Here is a 9,097-nt window from a genome sequence, read left to right as displayed (position 1 = left end):
GATGGCTTAGAACTCGCTGCTTTAGAGCTTCTGATTCAAGGTGTCAGTGTGGGTTATCTCTCTTCTATTTTCCGTTCTCACCTAGATTTCTGCAAAATCTGAACTGGAAAAATTTTTACCTAATAGAATAACAGCCATATATTAAAATTTGTTGTAGTTGTTTATCTAGAAAGTTTTTTTTATCACAATCTGATTAATTAATAATATCTCTATTTTTCATATGTATACAAAAACTGATGTTATTCAATACTATTTTATTAGAATAAATCAGTAAACATCAAAACCAAGAACATTGAATGTCAAATATATTCTGTAATATTAAATAGGTAATTATATTTTTTCAGTTTATGATTTGATTTCTGGTTAAAAAAATAACAGGTTTAACATATTTTTACAAGCACCTTTGGATACTATTAAACAATTCTGTTTCCATTTATTTGGCTATGGTTGGTAGTCTATGATCCAAATACGATTTAACTACAAACCTCATATTTACTGGCAATTCTCATATTTAAGCATTAGTACAATTCCTTGGACGTTTACTTTTCTCTCACATATTGAAATTAGGCACACAAATAGTACAAATTAAGGTCAATATCCTTTTATTCGGTATCTCCTAAAGATGGGGTTCTGTGCAGGGTCTGTATAAACAAACAATAAAGCTACAGAATTTATCAGAAAATGACACTGAACTCATTTGACTATTTTGCACTTCAATTTTACACAAGAATATTTGGTTTTATTATTACACTATATCATGCTTGCTGAGTCTATGTTTCAAAGTTAATAATGATCTTTTGTGTGATGAAAAAGATTTATTTATATTTGCAATAACTTTTTTGGTCATTTTTCTAAATCATTTTAAATCTACTCCAAGAGCTTCTACTCAGAAAGGCTACACCAAAGCAGATGAAGATATATGAACAAATATTATTCCCTCACTTCTTGAATTTCAACAAATACGAATCTACGTCTGGATGTATATTTCTGTAAAGGGATATTAAATGCACATACATGAAAAAATTAGATGGTTTCCTTTAAGATTATTTCCATTTTGAAGAATCAATACATTGAAAAGCTCACTTCTCTACTGTTGTAAGCAATTGTTTAAGTGATTACTGAGTAATCCAGGATGCAGATAATATGTAATCACTAATTAGTAGTCTTCCTAGCAGTTTAGCTCTCATATATTCATTGAATCTACATGGACAAGAACTACTTCTTAACTCTCTGGATATTCTATTTCTGATCTTTGCTATTCCTCTCATTAACTCTTTGCTCCTAATCTTGGCTACCAGTTATCATCTCACCACAAACACACACACACACACACACACACACACACACACACACACACATCAGTATTTAGAAAATTTATAGAATCAGGCTCATTTCAAGTATCAGTAATATCTACTGATTCTTCTTTCTCTTCAAAGTGAAAAGAAAAAAATTGGTTTTCAGGAAAATGGTCTTCTTACCTGTCCATCTTGCGTTTTTCACACTTGCTGATCACTTTCTTTGATAGTCTCTATTAGCCATGACAGAGCCAGAGTTGGTCTGTGACCACATTATACAAGAGTCAAAACTACCTGAAGGAAGCTTTGTTCTGATGATGAGTTAATATCAAAGAAAAAGCTGATTTCTACCCTGATGAAGATTTATTACCCCCAGTATCTTAGGATCTTATCCTTGGCAAAAACTCATGAGCATTATAATTCATATCGTTCTTTAAGAAACATTTACTTTTTATCACTTGGCTTTGTGTGCCTACATCAAGAGGTACACATCTGAGGAGTTGGTTTTTATTTTTATAAAATAGTTTAGAAAGATCTATTAAAGGACTATTCTTCCAAACTCCCCCTAGCACTCTATAATTCCACCCAGTTTGGTGTTCATTTTTTACTTATGCTGTGTGGCCACAGACTCTCTTTGTTCAATAGGGTTGTACAAAATTATTTTCAGGCATCATGGACATCCAATTATAAATGAGCCAAAATGTAGTCTACTACATTGCTCCCTTAGCCTCATAGGGTTATAAATTCAAAAGGTTGTTTGTTTGTTTTTTCTTAATCACTACTCATCTTGGCTAGTGAAGAAATACACCAAGCTCACTGACCATTTACCTCTCACTTATTAATTCTATTTTCAACTCTTCATACCTTCACAGATGTTCTTCATGTGAGACCCATATTCTCTTAGTTTATCATTGCTGCCATTACTACATCTTCCTGATTCACATTCTTCTCTAACTTTTTATTCATTATAATATATTAACTACCCCTTTGCCACACTATCCTTGTTCCTTTAATTATCTATCACCATGTATCTGAAAATCTCACAATATAATTTATATATTTATTTTATCCAACAAATAAACTAAATAATATTAGAAAAAAACATAATTCTGGAAAGGTCCCCACTAAAACTTATGCAGCTCTGAATTCTATAGCTGGTTTCCAGTTATTTCTATTCATACATTCCTCCTTTTTTAAAAACTCTGTAATAACGTATCTCTAGCAGCTATAAGACATGTGTTACTATTTTACTAACTCTTATTTTTTTTCTCTCAGTACAGAAGAAGTCTCTTCCAGGTAATTTCCCTAATTATATTCTGATATCTATTTATCATTCCTTACTCCTATTCTAGAAATTAGATGCTTTTGGTTGTTTATCACCTTTGCCCCCAATGCCTGCATTTTCCTTATGTACTCATTTACCAATTATTTCCTTTCTGGTAATATATATTTCAGGTTTAAACACATTTTCTTATAAGAGGTGCTATTATTTCCTCTTGCTAACATTCTCTATGTCATTTTAATTGCCTCTATAATCCTGAGTGATATTTTGCAGTATTTTGCTAATCAGTTTAAGAGATTTTTCAAACCATTGCCATAAGACTTTGCATCCACATCTTTTTAAACTTTATTATTCTGAAAAAAATCAAAATGAAATTCTCTCCAAACAAAATGAACTATTTAAGGTCTCTTCCAAGTTGATATTTGTGCAGTTCTTTTAACCATTTGATTTACTGTGTTCATGGATTGGTAGAATGAATATCATTAAAATGCTCATACTACCAAAAAAAATCTATAGATTCAGTGCACTCCCCAATAAAATACCAACAGCATACTTCACAGATCTAGAAAGAACTCTCCAAAAATTCATCTGAAAAAAAAAAAAATACAAACCTGAATGGCTGCAGCGATCTGAGAAAGAAGAACAAAGTAGGAGGGAGTCAATACCAGATATCAAGCTGTATTACAAAGCCACTGTTCTCAAAACTTCTTGGTACTGGCACAAGAACAGACATATAGACCAATGGAATAGAACAGAGAACCCAGAAATCAACCCAAACCACTATGCTCAATTAATATTTGACAAAGGAGGCAAGAACATACAATGGAGTCAAGACAGTCTCTTCAATAAATGGTGCTGGGAAATTTGGTCAGACAAATGCAAAAAAAAATGAAACTAGACCACTAACTTACACCATAAACAAAAATAAACTCAAAATGGATGAAGAACTTAAATGTAAGATGGGAAACGATAAAAATATTAGAGAAATCCACAGGCAGCAAAATCTCAGACATATGCCAAAGCAATATATTCACTGATTCAGTTCCTAGACAATGGAAACTAAAGAGAAAATAAACAAATGGGACTACATCAAAATAAAAAGCTTCTGCACAGCAAAAGGAACTATCTTCAAAACAACAAGAAAACCCACTGCATGGGAGAACGTATTTGCCAACAACATCTCCGATAAGGGTTAAATTTCCAACATTTAACGGGAACTCATACAACTTAACAAAAGGAAGATAAACAACCCAATAAAAAAATGGGCAACGGACCTAAATAGATACTTTTCAAAAGAATAGGGAAGGCCAAGAGACATATGAAAATATGCTCAAAGTCACTAATCATCCGAGAGATGCAAATCAAAATGACAATGCGGTACCATCTCACACCTGTCAGAATGGCTATCATCAACAAATCAACAAATGACAAATGCTGGTGAGGATGCGGAGAAAAAGGAACCCTCCTGCACTGCTGGTGGGAATGCAGACTGGTGCAGTCACTATGGAGAACAATATGGAGTGTCCTCAAATAAACTAAAATGGAACTTCCATTTGACCCAGTGATTCCACTTCTAGGAATATATCCCAAGAAACTAGAAACACCAGTCAGAAAGGATATATGCACCCCTATGTTCATAGCAGCACAATTTACAATAGCTAAGATTTGAAAACAGCCTAAGTGCCCATCAGCAGATCAGTGGATTAAAAAAGCAGATCAGTGGATTTGGCACATCTGCACAATGGTATAATATGCTGCTGTAAAAAGGAAGGAACTCCTACCATTTGCAATAGTATGGATGGACCTGGAGAGCATTATGCTAAGTGAAATAACTCAATCAGAGAAAGATAAATATTACATGATCTCATTCATTTGTGGATTATAATGAACAACATAAACCGATGAACAAAAACAGATCTAGAGACAGAGAAGTATTGATCAGATGCTCAAACTTCAGAGGGAAGGCAGGGGAGGGTGAGGGTAAGGGTTAAAGATCAACCAAAGGACTTGTATGCATGCATATAAGCAAAAGCAATGGATGCAGACAACAGGCAGTGAGAGTTAGGGCAGGACTGGGGGGATGGGGGGATGATGGGGGAATAAGGACACATTTGTAATACCTTAATCAATAAAGAAAATAAGTAAATAAATAAAATAAAAAAAGACTCATGTTTTGTTTCTATAATCACACTCTATCCTTTTTTTTCTGCCTTTCTCAAAATACCCTTCCTATGTTGCTCTGCCTGACACCTTTTATACTGCTGATGCTGGGACTACTATTAAGGACTATGTTCCTCTCCATGGTTCTCTTTCCACTCATTTTATATATGCCCTGCACAGCAGTATTGCCCAGTCCATAGTGTCACTACAATAACCACTGGTTAAGAGTAAATGAATATTGCCTCTACAAAAATCTAACCTTAATACGGGACACATATACTAAACTGCCTCTTTAACAGTTCCATCTTGGTGAAGTGTTTCTACTTCAAGGAGCAGGAAGAAGTAGTGAAAATCAAATTTGGACATTAGATTCAAGTATCTACTTAATACCACTTGCCAGTCATATAGCCAATATATCTCAATAGGTTCTGGACCTTTTATTATGTATAATTACATATGGGGGGAGAACCTCAATTTCTCTAGAAGAAAATTGAGTTGCCCATCATTTCTTCAAATCCAGCCATATATCGAGTGACTAAATACTTAGCAATAGGAGGCACAATTTTCATATATGTTATTAATATTATTCATAACATTACATGACCTTACAAACCTGTCAGTAAAATGTATGCTAGAAGTCTGTAAACTAACTTAGAATTCTACAACTGTTTTCTTATACTTGCTGTGCTTCTAATACTTCCTTTAGGCTTTCTCTGTGTCCTCCTTGTCTTTCCCATCTGACAATTACTAATTTATTATTAAATTCTCAACTCAAACATTACCTTCTGTATAAAGAATCTCTTAATATTCCAGACAAAATTCAATTTTTTATTTCTATCCTCAATATATGACTATTAAATACACCTTACTAGAAATTAATTAATGTTTTATCTATATTTCTGTAATATAAAAATGCATAAAACAATTCAGATGCAAATTCACTTGCCCTGTTTTCAGGTGTATATCTGCATGGAGAAGTGTGGGGATTAGCAAAAGTGAAGAATAAGTCTAAGATAAATGCTAGGAATCTGAGTATCTTAACATAAGCTTCCTTTGTTTATCTTTTAGTACTATATTCAAATACTCACCTAAGTCAGGAGATATTCTTGCCATAGTTAAAGATCTAAAAAGATTCACCATTTTCTCCAGTTTAGCTCTCATATATATCCTGGCTACCAGTTACCATCACATTTCGATGACAAGGAAAACCAATGGTGGAAGTGCTCACTAGACCAAGAGGAACTCAGTACTACTTGCTTACCCTCTCATGTCTTAGGTGAAGTCCTGACAACCTAAGTATCATTCTCCTTTTAGCATTTCATATGAGTGACCCCTCATGCATAATTATATGGTGCAATTTCCCACAGTCCCCATAGATCCTTTCTAACATTTCTCTGTGTAGATCTTAGAATCCCCTAAAAAAACATACTCACAAGCTCAATTCTTCAGTCTTTTTATGTGCCTGCCTTGATGTGCTAATGTAGTTGTACATGCAGTTATAAAGAAATTGTTTTCAATGAGACAAACAGAGGACAAATATAATATCAGCATTTGGGCAAGACTATGATGCAATTCTCCTGAGGAATAGAGTTAATAGAAAACATATCAAGACATCGTCATATACAATATAATATTTTTTCAGCTTTCAATGGCTTCTAAAAATGAATGCACAAATATTGGGAAGAAGAAGTAAGTGCCAATTCAGGTACCTTATCCCAGTATACTCAGAGATTCATGGTTTAACTTCATGAAGCTGAAAGAAGTAAAAGTAGAGCACCCTTCCCTAACAGGAGCTAATCTAAACATGTTTGAGATACCTATTTTGACCCCATGGATTTTTTCTGTTTAAATCTGTAAACAACATTTCTATCTTTTATGGAAACTATTATTCTTAGAACTGTTAAGCGATCTTATCTAATTTAATAATAGACAAATATGCAAATTGACCGCACCTTCGCTACACCTAAGCCATGCCCACCAGCCAAGCCACGCCCACCAACCAATCAGGATGGGTATGCAAATTGCCCCAACAAAGATGGCGGCTAATTTGCATATCAAGACAGAGTCCAAAGAAGTCAAGAGCTGCAGAAGGGAGTAAAGCTTCAAAGAAGCAAGCAAGCCGGGGGGGGGGGGAGGATAAGGGCGAGGCGGAGGCGGGGCCGGGGGCAAACGGAAACTCGGGTGGGCTGAAGGAGAAGGCAGAGCGGATGACAAGGGCAGGGCGGAGGCGGGGCCAGGGGCTAAGGGAAACGCGGGCGGGCTGGAGGAGAAGGCGGGGAGGGGGACAAGGGCGGAGGTGGGGCCGGGGCCGAAGGGAAACACTGGTGGGCTGGAGGAGAAGGTGAGGCGGGTGATAAAGGCCGAGCGGAGGCGGGGCCGGGGGCAAAGGGAAACCGGGGCAGGCTGGAGGAGAAGGTGAGGCAGGTGAACAAGGGAGGAACGGAGACGGGGTAGAGTGCAGCAGGAAATCCTATTGCAGGATTTTTCCTGCAACTGGAAAGCTAGTTTATATATATAAAACCCTAAAATGCAAATAGACTGAACAGCGAAACAACAGAACAGCTGGTTGCTATGACGTGTGCTGACCACCAGGAGGCTCGCTGAACATGACAGGCGTTGGCCCCTGCAGGATGGTGGAGTAGGTGATGGGGAGAGGGGGGGGTTCCAGGCCAAGGTGGGGCACCTGTCACTGTAATTGGGGCGAGCCTCTGGCAGTTACTAAAAATTCTTTGCTCCCGCAGACCCCAGTCCCGCAGAATGTTTGCACCTGTCGGCACCAGCCCCGCTTGCACCCGTGACTGGCGCCCAGCACCGGCCCTGACCACTCGGTGCTGTCCTTCGGTATGAGCGGCAGCTATCAGCTCCAATCGCCCCTCAGGGCTTCTCCACCTCCCCCTGCTCCTAAAGGGCAATTGGGGCAGCATCCACTGCTCACACTCGCTGGTGGCACCAGCCCAATGGCTCCACACCATCAGCAGGTGTAAGTGGGCCGGTGCTATCAGCGTGTGGGAGTGGCAGAGGTGGGAGTGGGGTTGCTGGCAGACAGGGGACAGAGAGCCATGGGGGGAAGGGCCAGGCCAAGGGGCATGGAGGATGGGCTGAGACCTGCCCCTGTGCCCCACCATGGCCCACAGTTCCTTTCAAGGTGTAGGAATTGGTGCACTGGGCCCCTAGTATAGTATAAGAAAGTGAAGGAAATATGGAACCAAATAAATGGTAGCAAATATGTGTATTGAATTAAAATTCTTTAATTTCTAGGCACTTCTTAATTTTCAAATGTTATTCTTTGGAATGCTGAACTTGCCTTTCAAGAACAGTCAAGTATCAACCAAATAAATTGTATGAATTTTGAAAGTTTTGCTTTAACCGCTTTGGCTTAGTGGATAGAGTGTGGGCCTGCAGACTGAAGGGTTCCAGGTTCAATTCCTGTCAAGGGCATGTACCTTGGTTGCAGTCACATCCCCAGTAGGAGGTGTGCAGGAAGCAGCTGATTGATGTCTCTCTCATAGATGTTTCTCTCTATCCCTCTCCCTTCTCTCGGTAAAAAATCAATAAAAGATATTTAAAAAAAATAATTTGAAAGTTTTAATAAGGATCAGAAATTACTTTAAAACATGAATGAACACCTGGATTTTTATTGTACCTAGAAACAAAAAATTAACTTATTTGCATTTTTATTTCACTAAAGGCCAATGAAAACTTGTTCTTGAAATATGTTTATTTTCTGAGAATGACTTTTGTTTCACAATAACACTGAAAGACTTCAAAATTTTTAGTCTCCATTTCTTTATATTGTTATGAGAAATTAAAGACACTGAATCAGACTGCAGAATCTTTCCAGAGTTTATTGTCTGTTTTCACAATATTTTACAGAATATATTTGAAATAGGCATCTGCAAAATAAAAAGCAAATGAATCTTATGCTGTATTTGAGGTTTCTAAAATATTCAGTTTTATGCAGTCCCATTTATTTTTATAAATTTTAACAGTTGGTATACTATTTATCTGAATATTCCATACCTCTTTTAGACTACCATAGATACCATGTTGAACATTTGGGAAAACGGAAGTTTAGGCCATGGCTTCGTTTGATTATTGTATTTTGGCATAATTTTGTATAAATGAAAAATAAAACATAACTTTCTAATTTTTTTGGTAAGATAATATTTAAATATGGGTGTGTAAAACTGAGAATGCTAAGTGAAAATCAGTTTTATTCAAAATGTTCAAAATTATGCCACCTTACAGTGCCTCAAGATGCACATGACAACCCAGCTGAGGCAGTAAGTATAGATTTCAGGGATGGCAAGATTACTCTTGTAGGTGTTGTGAAACCAGCAAATATACTGTGGTTCTTAAA

This window comes from Eptesicus fuscus, chromosome 13 (genome assembly GCF_027574615.1).
Source record: "Eptesicus fuscus isolate TK198812 chromosome 13, DD_ASM_mEF_20220401, whole genome shotgun sequence".
NCBI classification, from domain to species: Eukaryota; Metazoa; Chordata; class Mammalia; order Chiroptera; family Vespertilionidae; genus Eptesicus; species Eptesicus fuscus.
Note: the sequence above shows the minus strand (reverse complement) of the source record.